This window comes from Scyliorhinus torazame, chromosome 11, assembly GCF_047496885.1.
Source record: "Scyliorhinus torazame isolate Kashiwa2021f chromosome 11, sScyTor2.1, whole genome shotgun sequence".
NCBI classification, from domain to species: Eukaryota; Metazoa; Chordata; class Chondrichthyes; order Carcharhiniformes; family Scyliorhinidae; genus Scyliorhinus; species Scyliorhinus torazame.
The window spans coordinates 57,863,643-57,882,948 of record NC_092717.1 but is presented as its reverse complement, the minus strand read 5'-3'; the positions used below and the strand labels follow the sequence as shown (position 1 = coordinate 57,882,948).

General features: G+C 53.8%; 1 long non-coding RNA gene across 2 annotated transcripts in view; it reads left to right on the top strand.

The window, feature by feature from the left end:
• The first annotated feature begins 2,222 nt into the window (after positions 1-2,222).
• Positions 2,223-19,306, top strand: part of LOC140385992 (uncharacterized) — a 67,020-nt gene continuing 49,936 nt past the window's right edge. Inside the window, exon 1 of one of the 2 annotated variants that reach the window (XR_011933514.1) lies at positions 2,223-2,246. This is a non-coding gene — a long non-coding RNA (uncharacterized lncRNA). Of the gene's footprint in view, positions 2,247-2,333; positions 2,357-19,306 lie in introns of those variants that run through there. The other variant, XR_011933513.1, reaches the window with a different exon arrangement.

Genomic DNA, 19,306 nt, shown 5'->3' with positions numbered 1-19,306 from the left:
CTCTGTGATACGGGAGTCTGCTCTCTGTGATACTGGAGTCTGCTCTCTGTGATACGGGAGTCTGCTTTCTGTGGTACGGGAGTCTGCTCTCTGTGATACGAGAGGCTGCTCTCTGTGGTACGTGAATCTGCTCTCGGGGTACGGGAGTCTGCTCTCTGTAATACGGGAGTCTGCTCTCTGTGATACGGGAGTCTACTCTCTGTGATACTGGATCTGCTCTCTGTGATACGGGAGCATGCTCTCTGTGGTATGGGAGTCTGCTCTCTGTGATATGTGAGTCTACTTTCTGTGATGCGTGAGTCTGCACGCTGTGAGGCGGGAGTCTGCTCTCTGTGGTACGGGAGTCTGCTCTCTGTGAAACGGGAGTCTGCTCTCTGTGGTACGGGAGTCTGCTCTCTGTGATACGTGAGTCTGCTCTCTGTGGTACGGGGGTCTGCTCTCTGTGGTACGGGATTCTGCTCTCTATGATACAGCATTCCGCTCTCTGTGATACGGGATTCTTCTCTCTGTGGTACGTGACTCTGCTCTCTGTGGTACAGGAGTCTGCTCTCTGTGATACGGGAGCCTGCACTCTGTGATGCGGAAGTCTGCTCTCTGTGGTACGGGAGTCTGCTCTCTGTGATACGGGAGTCTGCTCTCTGTGATACGGGAGTCTTCAATCTGTGGTACGGGAGTCTGCTCTCTGTGATACGGGAGTCTGCTCTCTGTGGTACGTGAGTCTGCTCTCTGGGGTACGTGAGTCTGCTGTCTGTGATACTGGAGTCTGCTCTCTGTGATACGGGAGTCTGCTCTCTGTGATACTGGAGTCTGCTATCTGTGATTCGGGAGTCTGCTCTCTGTGATATGGGAGTCTGCTCTCTGTGATATGGGAGTCTGCTCTCTGTGATACGGGAGTCTGCTCTCTGTGGTACGGGAGTCTGCTCTCTGTGATACAGGATTCCGCTCTCTGTGATACGGGATTCCGCTCTCTGTGATACGGGATTCTGCTCTCTGTGGTTCGTGACTCTGCTCTCTCTGGTACGGGAGTCTGCTCTCTTTGATACGGGATTCTGCTCTCTGTGGTACGGGAGTCTGCTCTCTGTGTTACGGTAGTCTGCTCTCTGTGATACGGGATCTGATCTCTGTGGTACGTGACTCTGCTCTCTGTGGTACGGGAGTCTGCTCTCTGTGATACGGGATTCTGCTCTCTGTGGTACGGGAGTCTGCCCTCTGTGGTACGTGAGTCTGCTCTCGGGGTACGGGGGTCTGCTCTCTGTGAAACGGAAGTCTGGTCTCTGTGGTACGGGAGTCTGCTCTCTGTGATACGTGAGTCTGCTCTCTGTGGTACGGGGGTCTGCTCTCTGTGGTACGGGGGTCTGCTCTCTGTGATATGTGAGTCTGCTCTCTGTGATATGTGAGTCTACTCTCTGTGATGCGTGAGTCTGCACTGTGTGATGCGGGTGTCTACTCTCTGTGATACTGGATCTGCTCTCTGTGGTACGTGACTCTGCTCTCTGTGGTACGGGAGTCTGCTCTCTGTGATACGGGAGTCTTTTCTCTGTGATACGGGAGTCTTCTTTCTGTGGTACGGGAGTCTGCTCTGTGTGATACGGGAGTCTGCTCTCTGTGGTACGTGAGTCTGCTCTCTGGGGTACGGGAGTCTGCTGTCTGTGATACGGGAGTCTGATCTCTGTGATACGGGAGTCTGCTCTCTGTGATACTGGAGTCTGCTCTCTGTGATACTGGAGTCTGCTCTCTGTGATACTGGAGTCTGCTCTCTGTGATACTGGAGTCTGTTCTCTGTGATACAGGAGTTTGCTCTCTGTGGTACGGGACTCTTCCCTCTGTGATATGGGAGTCTGCTCTCTGTGATACGTGAGTCTACTCTCTGTGATGCGGGAGTCTGCTCTCTGTGGTACGGGACTCTTCCCTCTGTGATATGGGAGTCTGCTCTCTGTGATACGTGAGTCTACTCTCTGTGATACGGGAGTCTGCTCTCTGTGGTACGTGAGTCTGCTCTCTGTGATACGGGAATCTGCTCTCTGTGATACGGGAGTCTTCTTTCTGTGATACGGGAGTCTGCTTTCTGTTCTATGGGAGTCTGCTCTCTGTGATACGGGAGTCTGCTGTCTGTGATACGAGAGTCTGCTCTCTGTGATACGGGAGTCTGCTCTCTGTGATACTGGAGTCTGCTCTCTGTGGTATGGGAGTCTGCTCTCTGTGATACGGGAGTCTGCTCTCTGTGATACGGGTGTCTGCTCTCTGTGGTACGGGAGTCTGCTCTCTGTGGTACGGGAGTCTGCTCTCTGTGATACGGGAGTCTGCTCTCTGTGATACTGGAGTCTGCTCTCTGTGATACGGGAGTCTGCTTTCTGTGGTACGGGAGTCTGCTCTCTGTGATACGAGAGGCTGCTCTCTGTGGTACGTGAATCTGCTCTCGGGGTACGGGAGTCTGCTCTCTGTAATACGGGAGTCTGCTCTCTGTGATACGGGAGTCTACTCTCTGTGATACTGGATCTGCTCTCTGTGATACGGGAGCATGCTCTCTGTGGTATGGGAGTCTGCTCTCTGTGATATGTGAGTCTACTTTCTGTGATGCGTGAGTCTGCACGCTGTGAGGCGGGAGTCTGCTCTCTGTGGTACGGGAGTCTGCTCTCTGTGAAACGGGAGTCTGCTCTCTGTGGTACGGGAGTCTGCTCTCTGTGATACGTGAGTCTGCTCTCTGTGGTACGGGGGTCTGCTCTCTGTGGTACGGGATTCTGCTCTCTATGATACAGCATTCCGCTCTCTGTGATACGGGATTCTTCTCTCTGTGGTACGTGACTCTGCTCTCTGTGGTACAGGAGTCTGCTCTCTGTGATACGGGAGCCTGCACTCTGTGATGCGGAAGTCTGCTCTCTGTGGTACGGGAGTCTGCTCTCTGTGATACGGGAGTCTGCTCTCTGTGATACGGGAGTCTTCAATCTGTGGTACGGGAGTCTGCTCTCTGTGATACGGGAGTCTGCTCTCTGTGGTACGTGAGTCTGCTCTCTGGGGTACGTGAGTCTGCTGTCTGTGATACTGGAGTCTGCTCTCTGTGATACGGGAGTCTGCTCTCTGTGATACTGGAGTCTGCTATCTGTGATTCGGGAGTCTGCTCTCTGTGATATGGGAGTCTGCTCTCTGTGATATGGGAGTCTGCTCTCTGTGATACGGGAGTCTGCTCTCTGTGGTACGGGAGTCTGCTCTCTGTGATACAGGATTCCGCTCTCTGTGATACGGGATTCCGCTCTCTGTGATACGGGATTCTGCTCTCTGTGGTTCGTGACTCTGCTCTCTCTGGTACGGGAGTCTGCTCTCTTTGATACGGGATTCTGCTCTCTGTGGTACGGGAGTCTGCTCTCTGTGTTACGGTAGTCTGCTCTCTGTGATACGGGATCTGATCTCTGTGGTACGTGACTCTGCTCTCTGTGGTACGGGAGTCTGCTCTCTGTGATACGGGATTCTGCTCTCTGTGGTACGGGAGTCTGCCCTCTGTGGTACGTGAGTCTGCTCTCGGGGTACGGGGGTCTGCTCTCTGTGATACGGGATTCTGCTCTCTGTGATACGGGAGTCTGCTCTCTGTGATACGGGAGTCTGCTCTCTGTGATACGGGATCTGATCTCTGTGGTACGTGAGTCTGCTCTCTGTGGTACAGGAGTTTGCTCTCTGTGATACGGGAGTCTGCTCTCTGTGGTACGGGAGTCTGCTCTCAGTGGTACGGGAGTCTGCTCTCTGTGATACAGGATTCCGCTCTCTGTGATACAGGATTCCGCTCTCTGTGATACGGGATACTGCTCTCTGTGGTACGTGAATCTGCTCTCGGGGTACGGGAGTCTGCTCTCTGTGATACGGGAGTCTGCTCTCTGTGATACGGGAGTCTGCTCTCTGTGATACGGGATCTGATCTCTGTGGTACGTGAGTCTGCTCTCTGTGGTACGTGAGTCTGCTCTCTGTGGTACAGGAGTTTGCTCTCTGTGATACGGGAGTCTGCTCTCTGTGGTACGGGAGTCTGCTCTCAGTGGTACGGGAGTCTGCTCTCTGTGATACAGGATTCCGCTCTCTGTGATACGGGATACTGCTCTCTGTGGTACGTGAATCTGCTCTCGGGGTACGGGAGTCTGCTCTCTGTAATACGGGAGTCTGCTCTCTGTGATACGGGAGTCTACTCTCTGTGATACTGGATCTGCACTCTGTGATACGGGAGCCTGCTCTCTGTGGTACGGGAGTCTGCTCTCAGTGATATGTGAGTCTACTCTCTGTGATGCGTGAGTCTGCACGCTGTGAGGCGGGAGTCTGCTCTCTGTGGTACGGGAGTCTGCTCTCTGTGATACGTGAGCCTGCTCTCTGTGGTACGGGGGTCTGCTCTCTGTGGTACGGGATTCTGCTCTCTATGATACAGCATTCCGCTCTCTGTGATACGGGATTCTTCTCTCTGTGGTACGTGACTCTGCTCTCTGTGGTACAGGAGTCTGCTCTCTGTGATACGGGAGTCTGCACTCTGTGATACGGGAGTCTGCTCTCTGTGATACGGGAGTGTTCTATCTGTGGTACGGGAGTCTGCTCTCTGTGATACGTGAGTCTGCTCTCTGTGGTACGCAAGTCTGCTCTCTGGGGTACGTGAGTCTGCTGTCTGTGATACGGGAGTCTGCTCTCTGTGATACGGGAGTCTGCTCTCTGTGATACTGGAGTCTGCTATCTGTGATTCGGGAGTCTGCTCTCTGTGATATGGGAGTGTGCTCTCTGTGATATGGGAGTCTGCTCTCTGTGATACGGGAGTCTGCTCTCTGTGGTACGGGAGTCTGCTCTCTGTGATACAGGATTCCACTCTCTGTGATACGGGATACCGCTCTCTGTGATACGGGATTCTGCTCTCTGTGGTTCGTGACTCAGATCTCTCTGGTATGGGAGTCTGCTCTCTTTGATACGGGATTCGGCTCTCTGTGGTACGGGAGTCTGCTCTCTGTATTACGGTAGTCTGCTCTCTGTGATACGGGATCTGATCTCTGTGGTACGTGACTCTGCTCTCTGTGGTACGGGAGTCTGCTCTCTGTGATACGGGATTCTGCTCTCTGTGGTACGGGAGTCTGCCCTCTGTGGTACGTGAGTCTGCTCTCGGGGTACGGGGGTCTGCTCTCTGTGATACGGGATTCTGCTCTCTGTGATACGGGAGTCTGCTCTCTGTGATACGGGAGTCTGCTCTCTGTGATACGGGATCTGATCTCTGTGGTACGTGAGTCTGGTCTCTGTGGTACAGGAGTTTGCTCTCTGTTGTACGTGACTCTGCTCTCTGTGGTACGGGGGTCTGCTCTCTGTGATATGGGATTCTGCTCTCTGTGGTACGGGAGTCTGCTCTCTGTGATACGGGAGTCTGCTCTCTGTGATACGTGAGTCTACTCTCTGTGATGCGGGAGTCTGCTCTCTGTGATACGTGAGTCAACTCTCTGTGATACGTGAGTCTGCTCTCTGTGGTACGTGAGTCTGCTCTCTGGGGTACGTGAGTCTGCTGTCTGTGATACGGGAGTCTGCTCTCTGTGATACGGGAGTCTGCTCTCTGTGATACTGGAGTCTGCTATCTGTGATTCGGGAGTCTGCTCTCTGTGATATGGGAGTGTGCTCTCTGTGATATGGGAGTCTGCTCTCTGTGATACGGGAGTCTGCTCTCTGTGGTACGGGAGTCTGCTCTCTGTGATACAGGATTCCGCTCTCTGTGATACGGGATACCGCTCTCTGTGATACGGGATTCTGCTCTCTGTGGTTCGTGACTCAGATCTCTCTGGTATGGGAGTCTGCTCTCTTTGATACGGGATTCGGCTCTCTGTGGTACGGGAGTCTGCTCTCTGTATTACGGTAGTCTGCTCTCTGTGATACGGGATCTGATCTCTGTGGTACGTGACTCTGCTCTCTGTGGTACGGGAGTCTGCTCTCTGTGATACGGGATTCTGCTCTCTGTGGTACGGGAGTCTGCCCTCTGTGGTACGTGAGTCTGCTCTCGGGGTACGGGGGTCTGCTCTCTGTGATACGGGATTCTGCTCTCTGTGATACGGGAGTCTGCTCTCTGTGATACGGGAGTCTGCTCTCTGTGATACGGGATCTGATCTCTGTGGTACGTGAGTCTGGTCTCTGTGGTACAGGAGTTTGCTCTCTGTTGTACGTGACTCTGCTCTCTGTGGTACGGGGGTCTGCTCTCTGTGATATGGGATTCTGCTCTCTGTGGTACGGGAGTCTGCTCTCTGTGATACGGGAGTCTGCTCTCTGTGATACGTGAGTCTACTCTCTGTGATGCGGGAGTCTGCTCTCTGTGATACGTGAGTCTACTCTCTGTGATACGGGAGTCTGCTCTCTGTGATACGTGAGTCTACTCTCTGTGATACTGGATCTGCTCTCTGTGATACGGGAGCCTGCTCCCTGTGGTACGGGAGACTGCTCTCTGTGATATGTGATTCTACTCTCTGTGATGCGGGAGTCTGCACTCTGTGATGCGGGTGTCTGCTCTCTGTGGTACGGGAGTCTGCTCTCTGTGATATGGGAGTCTGCTCTCTGTGATACGGGAGTCTGCTCTATGTGATACGGGAGTCTTCTTTCTGTGGTATCTGTGTCTGCTCTCTGTGAGATGGGAGTCTGCTGTCTGTGGTACGTGAGTCTGCTCTCTGGGGTACGGGAGTCTGCTGTCTGTGATACGGGAGTCTGCTCTCTGTGATACGGGAGTCTGCTCTCTGTGATACTGGAGTCTGCTCTCTGTGATACGGGAGTCTGCTCTCTGTGATATGGGAGTCTGCTCTCTGTGGTATGGGAATCTGCTCTCTGTGGTACAGGAGTCTGCTCTCTGTGAAACGGGAGTCTGCTCTCTGTGATACGGGAGTCTGCTCTCTGTGATACGGGAGTCTGCTCTCTGTGGTACGGGAGTGTGCTCTCTGTGATACGGGAGTCTTCTTTCTGTGGTACCGGTGTCTGCTCTCTGTGAGACGGGAGTCTGCTCTCTGTGGTACGGGGGTCTGCTCTCTGTGGTACGGGATTCTGCTCTCTATGATACAGCATTCCGCTCTCTGTGATACGGGATTCTTCTCTCTGTGGTACGTGACTCTGCTCTCTGTGGTACAGGAGTCTGCTCTCTGTGATATGGGAGTCTGCACTCTGTGATGCGGGAGTCTGCTCTCTGTGGTACGGGAGTCTGCTCTCTGTGATACGGGAGTCTGCTCTCTGTGATACGGTAGTCTGCTCTCTGTGGTACGGGAGTCTGCTCTCTGTGATATGGGAGTCTGCTCTCTGTGATGCGTGAGTCTGCACGCTGTGAGGCGGGTGTCTGCTCTCTGTGGTACGGGAGTCTGCTCTCTGTGATACGTGAGCCTGCTCTCTGTGGTACGGGGGTCTGCTCTCTGTGGTACGGGATTCTGCTCTCTATGATACAGCATTCCGCTCTCTGTGATACGGGATTCTTCTCTCTGTGGTACGTGACTCTGCTCTCTGTGGTACAGGAGTCTGCTCTCTGTGGTACGTGAGTCTGCTCTCTGTGGTACAGGAGTTTGCTCTCTGTGATACGGGAGTCTGCTCTCTGTGGTACGGGAGTCTGCTCTCAGTGGTACGGGAGTCTGCTCTCTGTGATACAGGATTCCGCTCTCTGTGATACGGGATACTGCTCTCTGTGGTACGTGAATCTGCTCTCGGGGTACGGGAGTCTGCTCTCTGTAATACGGGAGTCTGCTCTCTGTGATACGGGAGTCTACTCTCTGTGATACTGGATCTGCACTCTGTGATACGGGAGCCTGCTCTCTGTGGTACGGGAGTCTGCTCTCAGTGATATGTGAGTCTACTCTCTGTGATGCGTGAGTCTGCACGCTGTGAGGCGGGAGTCTGCTCTCTGTGGTACGGGAGTCTGCTCTCTGTGATACGTGAGCCTGCTCTCTGTGGTACGGGGGTCTGCTCTCTGTGGTACGGGATTCTGCTCTCTATGATACAGCATTCCGCTCTCTGTGATACGGGATTCTTCTCTCTGTGGTACGTGACTCTGCTCTCTGTGGTACAGGAGTCTGCTCTCTGTGATACGGGAGTCTGCACTCTGTGATACGGGAGTCTGCTCTCTGTGATACAGGATTCCGCTCTCTGTGATACGGGATACCGCTCTCTGTGATACGGGATTCTGCTCTCTGTGGTTCGTGACTCAGATCTCTCTGGTATGGGAGTCTGCTCTCTTTGATACGGGATTCGGCTCTCTGTGGTACGGGAGTCTGCTCTCTGTATTACGGTAGTCTGCTCTCTGTGATACGGGATCTGATCTCTGTGGTACGTGACTCTGCTCTCTGTGGTACGGGAGTCTGCTCTCTGTGATACGGGATTCTGCTCTCTGTGGTACGGGAGTCTGCCCTCTGTGGTACGTGAGTCTGCTCTCGGGGTACGGGGGCCTGCTCTCTGTGATACGGGATTCTGCTCTCTGTGATACGGGAGTCTGCTCTCTGTGATACGGGAGTCTGCTCTCTGTGATACGGGATCTGATCTCTGTGGTACGTGAGTCTGGTCTCTGTGGTACAGGAGTTTGCTCTCTGTTGTACGTGACTCTGCTCTCTGTGGTACGGGGGTCTGCTCTCTGTGATATGGGATTCTGCTCTCTGTGGTACGGGAGTCTGCTCTCTGTGATACGGGAGTCTGCTCTCTGTGATACGTGAGTCTACTCTCTGTGATGCGGGAGTCTGCTCTCTGTGATACGTGAGTCTACTCTCTGTGATACGGGAGTCTGCTCTCTGTGATACGTGAGTCTACTCTCTGTGATACTGGATCTGCTCTCTGTGATACGGGAGCCTGCTCCCTGTGGTACGGGAGACTGCTCTCTGTGATATGTGATTCTACTCTCTGTGATGCGGGAGTCTGCACTCTGTGATGCGGGTGTCTGCTCTCTGTGGTACGGGAGTCTGCTCTCTGTGATATGGGAGTCTGCTCTCTGTGATACGGGAGTCTGCTCTATGTGATACGGGAGTCTTCTTTCTGTGGTATCTGTGTCTGCTCTCTGTGAGATGGGAGTCTGCTGTCTGTGGTACGTGAGTCTGCTCTCTGGGGTACGGGAGTCTGCTGTCTGTGATACGGGAGTCTGCTCTCTGTGATACGGGAGTCTGCTCTCTGTGATACTGGAGTCTGCTCTCTGTGATACGGGAGTCTGCTCTCTGTGATATGGGAGTCTGCTCTCTGTGGTATGGGAATCTGCTCTCTGTGGTACAGGAGTCTGCTCTCTGTGAAACGGGAGTCTGCTCTCTGTGATACGGGAGTCTGCTCTCTGTGATACGGGAGTCTGCTCTCTGTGGTACGGGAGTGTGCTCTCTGTGATACGGGAGTCTTCTTTCTGTGGTACCGGTGTCTGCTCTCTGTGAGACGGGAGTCTGCTCTCTGTGGTACGGGGGTCTGCTCTCTGTGGTACGGGATTCTGCTCTCTATGATACAGCATTCCGCTCTCTGTGATACGGGATTCTTCTCTCTGTGGTACGTGACTCTGCTCTCTGTGGTACAGGAGTCTGCTCTCTGTGATATGGGAGTCTGCACTCTGTGATGCGGGAGTCTGCTCTCTGTGGTACGGGAGTCTGCTCTCTGTGATACGGGAGTCTGCTCTCTGTGATACGGTAGTCTGCTCTCTGTGGTACGGGAGTCTGCTCTCTGTGATATGGGAGTCTGCTCTCTGTGATGCGTGAGTCTGCACGCTGTGAGGCGGGTGTCTGCTCTCTGTGGTACGGGAGTCTGCTCTCTGTGATACGTGAGCCTGCTCTCTGTGGTACGGGGGTCTGCTCTCTGTGGTACGGGATTCTGCTCTCTATGATACAGCATTCCGCTCTCTGTGATACGGGATTCTTCTCTCTGTGGTACGTGACTCTGCTCTCTGTGGTACAGGAGTCTGCTCTCTGTGGTACGTGAGTCTGCTCTCTGTGGTACAGGAGTTTGCTCTCTGTGATACGGGAGTCTGCTCTCTGTGGTACGGGAGTCTGCTCTCAGTGGTACGGGAGTCTGCTCTCTGTGATACAGGATTCCGCTCTCTGTGATACGGGATACTGCTCTCTGTGGTACGTGAATCTGCTCTCGGGGTACGGGAGTCTGCTCTCTGTAATACGGGAGTCTGCTCTCTGTGATACGGGAGTCTACTCTCTGTGATACTGGATCTGCACTCTGTGATACGGGAGCCTGCTCTCTGTGGTACGGGAGTCTGCTCTCAGTGATATGTGAGTCTACTCTCTGTGATGCGTGAGTCTGCACGCTGTGAGGCGGGAGTCTGCTCTCTGTGGTACGGGAGTCTGCTCTCTGTGATACGTGAGCCTGCTCTCTGTGGTACGGGGGTCTGCTCTCTGTGGTACGGGATTCTGCTCTCTATGATACAGCATTCCGCTCTCTGTGATACGGGATTCTTCTCTCTGTGGTACGTGACTCTGCTCTCTGTGGTACAGGAGTCTGCTCTCTGTGATACGGGAGTCTGCACTCTGTGATACGGGAGTCTGCTCTCTGTGATACGGGAGTCTTCTATCTGTGGTACGGGAGTCTGCTCTCTGTGATACGTGAGTCTGCTCTCTGTGGTACGTGAGTCTGCTCTCTGTGGTACGTGAGTCTGCTGTCTGTGATACGGGAGTCTGCTCTCTGTGATACGGGAGTCTGCTTTCTGTGATACTGGAGTCTGCTATCTGTGATTCGGGAGTCTGCTCTCTGTGATATGGGAGTGTGCTCTCTGTGATATGGGAGTCTGCTCTCTGTGATACGGGAGTCTGCTCTCTGTGGTACGGGAGTCTGCTCTCTGTGATACAGGATTCCGCTCTCTGTGATACGGGATACCGCTCTCTGTGATACGGGATTCTGCTCTCTGTGGTTCGTGACTCAGATCTCTCTGGTATGGGAGTCTGCTCTCTTTGATACGGGTTCGGCTCTCTGTGGTACGGGAGTCTGCTCTCTGTGTTACGGTAGTCTGCTCTCTGTGATACGGGATCTGATCTCTGTGGTACGTGACTCTGCTCTCTGTGGTACGGGAGTCTGCTCTCTGTGATACGGGATTCTGCTCTCTGTGGTACGGGAGTCTGCCCTCTGTGGTACGTGAGTCTGCTCTCGGGGTACGGGGGTCTGCTCTCTGTGATACGGGATTCTGCTCTCTGTGATACGGGAGTCTGCTCTCTGTGATACGGGAGTCTGCTCTCTGTGATACGGGATCTGATCTCTGTGGTACGTGAGTCTGGTCTCTGTGGTACAGGAGTTTGCTCTCTGTGATACGGGAGTCTGCTCTCGGTGGTACGGGAGTCTGCTCTCAGTGGTACGGGAGTCTGCTCTCTGGGATACAGGATTCCGCTCTCTGTGATACGGGATAGTGCTCTCTGTTGTACGTGACTCTGCTCTCTGTGGTACGGGGGTCTGCTCTCTGTGATATGGGATTCTGCTCTCTGTGGTACGGGAGTCTGCTCTCTGTGATACGGGAGTCTGCTCTCTGTGATACGTGAGTCTACTCTCTGTGATGCGGGAGTCTGCACTCTGTGATACGTGAGTCTACTCTCTGTGATACGGGAGTCTGCTCTCTGTGATACGTGAGTCTACTCTCTGTGATACTGGATCTGCTCTCTGTGATACGGGAGCCTGCTCCCTGTGGTACGGGAGACTGCTCTCAGTGATATGTGATTCTTCTCTCTGTGATGCGGGAGTCTGCACTCTGTGATGCGGGTGTCTGCTCTCTGTGGTACGGGAGTCTGCTCTCTGTGATACGGGAGTCTGCTCTCTGTGATACGGGAGTCTGCTCTATGTGATACGGGAGTCTTCTTTCTGTGGTATCTGTGTCTGCTCTCTGTGAGATGGGAGTCTGCTGTCTGTGGTACGTGAGTCTGCTCTCTGGGGTACGGTAGTCTGCTGTCTGTGATACGGGAGTCGTCTGCTCTCTGTGATACGGGAGTCTGCTCTCTGTGATACTGGAGTCTGCTCTCTGTGATACGGGAGTCTGCTCTCTGTGACATGGGAGTCTGCTCTCTGTGGTATGGGAATCTGCTCTCTGTGGTACAGGAGTCTGCTCTCTGTGAAACGGGAGTCTGCTCTCTGTGATACGGGAGTCTGCTCTCTGTGATGCGGGAGCCTGCTCTCTGTGGTACGGGAGTCTGCTCTCTGTGTTACGGTAGTCTGCTCTATGTGATACGGGATCTGATCTCTGTGGTACGTGACTCTGCTCTCTGTCGTACGGGAGTCTGCTCTCTGTGATACGGGATTCTGCTCTCTGTGGTACGGGAGTCTGCCCTCTGTGGTACGTGAGTCTGCTCTCGGGGTACGGGGGTCTGCTCTCTGTGATACGGGATTCTGCTCTCTGTGATACGGGAGTCTGCTCTCATTGATACGGGAGTCTGCTCTCTGTGATACGGGATCTGATCTCTGTGGTACGTGAGTCTGGTCTCTGTGGTACAGGAGTTTGCTCTCTGTGATACGGGAGTCTGCTCGCTGTGGTACGGGAGTCTGCTCTCAGTGGTACGGGAGTCTGCTCTCTGTGATACAGGATTCCGCTCTCTGTGATACGGGATACTGCTCTCTGTTGTACGTGACTCTGCTCTCTGTGGTACGGGGGTCTGCTCTCTGTGATATGGGATTCTGCTCTCTGTGGTACGGGAGTCTGCTCTCTGTGATACGGGAGTCTGCTCTCTGTGATACGTGAGTCTACTCTCTGTGATGCGGGAGTCTGCTCTCTGTGATACGTGAGTCTACTCTCTGTGATACGGGAGTCTGCTCTCTGTGATACGTGAGTCTACTCTCTGTGATACTGGATCTGCTCTCTGTGATACGGGAGCCTGCTCCCTGTGGTACGGGAGACTGCTCTCTGTGATATGTGATTCTACTCTCTGTGAAGCGGGAGTCTGCACTCTGTGATGCGGGTGTCTGCTCTCTGTGGTACGGGAGTCTGCTCTCTGTGATACGGGAGTCTGCTCTCTGTGATACGGGAGCCTGCTCTATGTGATACGGGAGTCTTCTTTCTGTGGTATCTGTGTCTGCTCTCTGTGAGATGGGAGTCTGCTGTCTGTGGTACGTGAGTCTGCTCTCTGGGGTACGGGAGTCTGCTGTCTGTGATACGGGAGTCTGCTCTCTGTGATACGGGAGTCTGCTCTCTGTGATACTGGAGTCTGCTCTCTGTGATACGGGAGTCTGCTCTCTGTGATATGGGAGTCTGCTCTCTGTGGTATGGGAATCTGCTCTCTGTGGTACAGGAGTCTGCTCTCTGTGAAACGGGAGTCTGCTCTCTGTGATACGGGAGTCTGCTCTCTGTGATACGGGAGTCTGCTCTCTGTGGTACGGGAGTGTGCTCTCTGTGATACGGGAGTCTTCTTTCTGTGGTACCGGTGTCTGCTCTCTGTGAGACGGGAGTCTGCTCTCTGTGGTACGGGGGTCTGCTCTCTGTGGTACGGGATTCTGCTCTCTATGATACAGCATTCCGCTCTCTGTGATACGGGATTCTTCTCTCTGTGGTACGTGACTCTGCTCTCTGTGGTACAGGAGTCTGCTCTCTGTGATATGGGAGTCTGCACTCTGTGATGCGGGAGTCTGCTCTCTGTGGTACGGGAGTCTGCTCTCTGTGATACGGGAGTCTGCTCTCTGTGATACGGTAGTCTGCTCTCTGTGGGACGGGAGTCTGCTCTCTGTGATATGGGAGTCTGCTCTCTGTGATGCGTGAGTCTGCACGCTGTGAGGCGGGGGTCTGCTCTCTGTGGTACGGGAGTCTGCTCTCTGTGATACGTGAGCCTGCTCTCTGTGGTACGGGGGTCTGCTCTCTGTGGTACGGGATTCTGCTCTCTATGATACAGCATTCCGCTCTCTGTGATACGGGATTCTTCTCTCTGTGGTACGTGACTCTGCTCTCTGTGGTACAGGAGTCTGCTCTCTGTGATACGGGAGTCTGCACTCTGTGATGCGGGAGTCTGCTCTCTGTGGTACGGGAGTCTGCTCTCTGTGTTACGGTAGTCTGCTCTCTGTGATACGGGATCTGATCTCTGTGGTACGTGACTCTGCTCTCTGTGGTACGGGAGTCTGCTCTCTGTGATACGGGATTCTGCTCTCTGTGGTACGGGAGTCTGCCCTCTGTGGTACGTGAGTCTGCTCTCGGGGTACGGGGGTCTGCTCTCTGTGATACGGGATTCTGCTCTCTGTGATACGGGAGTCTGCTCTCTGTGATACGGGAGTCTGCTCTCTGTGATACGGGATCTGATCTCTGTGGTACGTGAGTCTGGTCTCTGTGGTACAGGAGTTTGCTCTCTGTGATACGGGAGTCTGCTCTCGGTGGTACGGGAGTCTGCTCTCAGTGGTACGGGAGTCTGCTCTCTGTGATACAGGATTCCGCTCTCTGTGATACGGGATAGTGCTCTCTGTTGTACGTGACTCTGCTCTCTGTGGTACGGGGGTCTGCTCTCTGTGATATGGGATTCTGCTCTCTGTGGTACGGGAGTCTGCTCTCTGTGATACGGGAGTCTGCTCTCTGTGATACGTGAGTCTACTCTCTGTGATGCGGGAGTCTGCACTCTGTGATACGTGAGTCTACTCTCTGTGATACGGGAGTCTGCTCTCTGTGATACGTGAGTCTACTCTCTGTGATACTGGATCTGCTCTCTGTGATACGGGAGCCTGCTCCCTGTGGTACGGGAGACTGCTCTCAGTGATATGTGATTCTTCTCTCTGTGATGCGGGAGTCTGCACTCTGTGATGCGGGTGTCTGCTCTCTGTGGTACGGGAGTCTGCTCTCTGTGATACGGGAGTCTGCTCTCTGTGATACGGGAGTCTGCTCTATGTGATACGGGAGTCTTCTTTCTGTGGTATCTGTGTCTGCTCTCTGTGAGATGGGAGTCTGCTGTCTGTGGTACGTGAGTCTGCTCTCTGGGGTACGGTAGTCTGCTGTCTGTGATACGGGAGTCGTCTGCTCTCTGTGATACGGGAGTCTGCTCTCTGTGATACTGGAGTCTGCTCTCTGTGATACGGGAGTCTGCTCTCTGTGATATGGGAGTCTGCTCTCTGTGGTATGGGAATCTGCTCTCTGTGGTACAGGAGTCTGCTCTCTGTGAAACGGGAGTCTGCTCTCTGTGATACGGGAGTCTGCTCTCTGTGATGCGGGAGCCTGCTCTCTGTGGTACGGGAGTCTGCTCTCTGTGTTACGGTAGTCTGCTCTATGTGATACGGGATCTGATCTCTGTGGTACGTGACTCTGCTCTCTGTCGTACGGGAGTCTGCTCTCTGTGATACGGGATTCTGCTCTCTGTGGTACGGGAGTCTGCCCTCTGTGGTACGTGAGTCTGCTCTCGGGGTACGGGGGTCTGCTCTCTGTGATACGGGATTCTGCTCTCTGTGATACGGGAGTCTGCTCTCATTGATACGGGAGTCTGCTCTCTGTGATACGGGATCTGATCTCTGTGGTACGTGAGTCTGGTCTCTGTGGTACAGGAGTTTGCTCTCTGTGATACGGGAGTCTGCTCTCTGTGGTACGGGAGTCTGCTCTCAGTGGTACGGGAGTCTGCTCTCTGTGATACAGGATTCCGCTCTCTGTGATACGAGATACTGCTCTCTGTTGTACGTGACTCTGCTCTCTGTGGTACGGGGGTCTGCTCTCTGTGATATGGGATTCTGCTCTCTGTGGTACGGGAGTCTGCTCTCTGTGATACGGGAGTCTGCTCTCTGTGATACGTGAGTCTACTCTCTGTGATGCGGGAGTCTGCTCTCTGTGATACGTGAGTCTACTCTCTGTGATACGGGAGTCTGCTCTCTGTGATACGTGAGTCTACTCTCTGTGATACTGGATCTGCTCTCTGTGATACGGGAGCCTGCTCCCTGTGGTACGGGAGACTGCTCTCTGTGATATGTGATTCTACTCTCTGTGAAGCGGGAGTCTGCACTCTGTGATGCGGGTGTCTGCTCTCTGTGGTACGGGAGTCTGCTCTCTGTGATACGGGAGTCTGCTCTCTGTGATACGGGAGCCTGCTCTATGTGATACGGGAGTCTTCTTTCTGTGGTATCTGTGTCTGCTCTCTGTGAGATGGGAGTCTGCTGTCTGTGGTACGTGAGTCTGCTCTCTGGGGTACGGGAGTCTGCTGTCTGTGATACGGGAGTCTGCTCTCTGTGATACGGGAGTCTGCTCTCTGTGATACTGGAGTCTGCTCTCTGTGATACGGGAGTCTGCTCTCTGTGATATGGGAGTCTGCTCTCTGTGGTATGGGAATCTGCTCTCTGTGGTACAGGAGTCTGCTCTCTGTGAAACGGGAGTCTGCTCTCTGTGATACGGGAGTCTGCTCTCTGTGATACGGGAGTCTGCTCTCTGTGGTACGGGAGTGTGCTCTCTGTGATACGGGAGTCTTCTTTCTGTGGTACCGGTGTCTGCTCTCTGTGAGACGGGAGTCTGCTCTCTGTGGTACGGGGGTCTGCTCTCTGTGGTACGGGATTCTGCTCTCTATGATACAGCATTCCGCTCTCTGTGATACGGGATTCTTCTCTCTGTGGTACGTGACTCTGCTCTCTGTGGTACAGGAGTCTGCTCTCTGTGATATGGGAGTCTGCACTCTGTGATGCGGGAGTCTGCTCTCTGTGGTACGGGAGTCTGCTCTCTGTGATACGGGAGTCTGCTCTCTGTGATACGGTAGTCTGCTCTCTGTGGTACGGGAGTCTGCTCTCTGTGATATGGGAGTCTGCTCTCTGTGATGCGTGAGTCTGCACGCTGTGAGGCGGGGGTCTGCTCTCTGTGGTACGGGAGTCTGCTCTCTGTGATACGTGAGCCTGCTCTCTGTGGTACGGGGGTCTGCTCTCTGTGGTACGGGATTCTGCTCTCTATGATACAGCATTCCGCTCTCTGTGATACGGGATTCTTCTCTCTGTGGTACGTGACTCTGCTCTCTGTGGTACAGGAGTCTGCTCTCTGTGATACGGGAGTCTGCACTCTGTGATGCGGGAGTCTGCTCTCTGTGGTACGGGAGTCTGCTCTCTGTGATACGGGAGTCTGCTCTCTGTGAACGGGAGTCTTCTATCTATGGTACGGGAGTCTGCTCTCTGTGATACGTGAGTCTGCTCTCTGTGGTACGTGAGTCTGCTCTCTGGGGTACGTGAGTCTGCTGTCTGTGATACGGGAGTCTGCTCTCTGTGATACGGGAGTCTGCTCTCTGTGATACTGGAGTCTGCTATCTGTGATTCGGGAGTCTGCTCTCTGTGATATGGGAGTGTGCTCTCTGTGATATGGGAGTCTGCTCTCTGTGATACGGGAGTCTGCTCTCTGTGGTACGGGAGTCTGCTCTCTGGGGTACGTGAGTCTGCTGTCTGTGATACGGGAGTCTGCTCTCTGTGATACGGGAGTCTGCTCTCTGTGATACTGGAGTCTGCTATCTGTGATTCGGGAGTCTGCTCTCTGTGATATGGGAGTGTGCTCTCTGTGATATGGGAGTCTGCTCTCTGTGATACGGGAGTCTGCTCTCTGTGGTACGGGAGTCTGCTCTCTGTGATACAGGATTCCGCTCTCTGTGATACGGGATACCGCTCTCTGTGATACGGGATTCTGCTCTCTGTGGTTCGTGACTCTGATCTCTCTGGTATGGGAGTCTGCTCTCTTTGATACGGGATTCGGCTCTCTGTGGTACGGGAGTCTGCTCTCTGTGTTACGGTAGTCTGCTCTATGTGATACGGGATCTGATCTCTGTGGTACGTGACTCTGCTCTCTGTCGTACGGGAGTCTGCTCTCTGTGATACGGGATTCTGCTCTCTGTGGTACGGGAGTCTGCCCTCTGTGGTACGTGAGTCTGCTCTCGGGGTACGGGGGTCTGCTCTCTGTGATACGGGATTCTGCTCTCTGTGATACGGGAGTCTGCTCTCTGTGATACGGGAGTCTGCTCTCTGTGATACGGGATCTGATCTCTGTGGTACGTGAGTCTGGTCTCTGTGGTACAGGAGTTTGCTCTCTGTGATACGGGAGTCTGCTCTCTGTGGTACGGGAGTCTGCTCTCAGTGGTACGGGAGTCTGCTCTCTGTGATACAGGATTCCGCTCTCTGTGATACGGGATACTGCTCTCTGTTGTACGTGACTCTGCTCTCTGTGGTACGGGGGTCTGCTCTCTGTGATATGGGATACTGCTCTCTGTGGTACGGGAGTCTGCTCTCTGTGATACGGGAGTCTGCTCTCTGTGATACGTGAGTCTACTCTCTGTGATGCGGGAGTCTGCTCTCTGTGATACGTGAGTCTACTCTCTGTGATACGGGAGTCTGCTCTCTGTGATACGTGAGTCTACTCTCTGTGATACTGGATCTGCTCTCTGTGATACGGGAGCCTGCTCCCTGTGGTACGGGAGACTGCTCTCTGTGATATGTGATTCTACTCTCTGTGATGCGGGAGTCTGCACTCTGTGATGCGGGTGTCTGCTCTCTGTGGTACGGGAGTCTGCTCTCTGTGATACGGGAGTCTGCTCTCTGTGATACGGGAGTCTGCTCTATGTGATACGGGAGTCTTCTTTCTGTGGTATCTGTGTCTGCTCTCTGTGAGATGGGAGTCTGCTGTCTGTGGTACGTGAGTCTGCTCTCTGGGGTACGGGAGTCTGCTGTCTGTGATACGGGAGTCTGCTCTCTGTGATACGGGAGTCTGCTCTCTGTGATACTGGAGTCTGCTCTCTGTGATACGGGAGTGTGCTCTCTGTGATATGGGAGTCTGCTCTCTGTGATACGGGAGTCTGCTCTCTGTGGTACGGGAGTCTGCTCTCTGTGATACAGGATTCCGCTCTCTGTGATACGGGATACCGCTCTCTGTGATACGGGATTCTGCTCTCTGTGGTTCGTGACTCTGATCTCTCTGGTATGGGAGTCTGCTCTCTTTGATACGGGATTCGGCTCTCTGTGGTACGGGAGTCTGCTCTCTGTGTTACGGTAGTCTGCTCTATGTGATACGGGATCTGATCTCTGTGGTACGTGACTCTGCTCTCTGTCGTACGGGAGTCTGCTCTCTGTGATACGGGATTCTGCTCTCTGTGGTACGGGAGTCTGCCCTCTGTGGTACGTGAGTCTGCTCTCGGGGTACGGGGGTCTGCTCTCTGTGATACGGGATTCTGCACTCTGTGATACGGGAGTCTGCTCTCATTGATACGGGAGTCTGCTCTCTGTGATACGGGATCTGATCTCTGTGGTACGTGAGTCTGGTCTCTGTGGTACAGGAGTTTGCTCTCTGTGATACGGGAGTCTGCTCTCTGTGGTACGGGAGTCTGCTCTCAGTGGTACGGGAGTCTGCTCTCTGTGATACAGGATTCCGCTCTCTGTGATACGGGATACTGCTCTCTGTTGTACGTGACTCTGCTCTCTGTGGTACGGGGGTCTGCTCTCTGTGATATGGGAT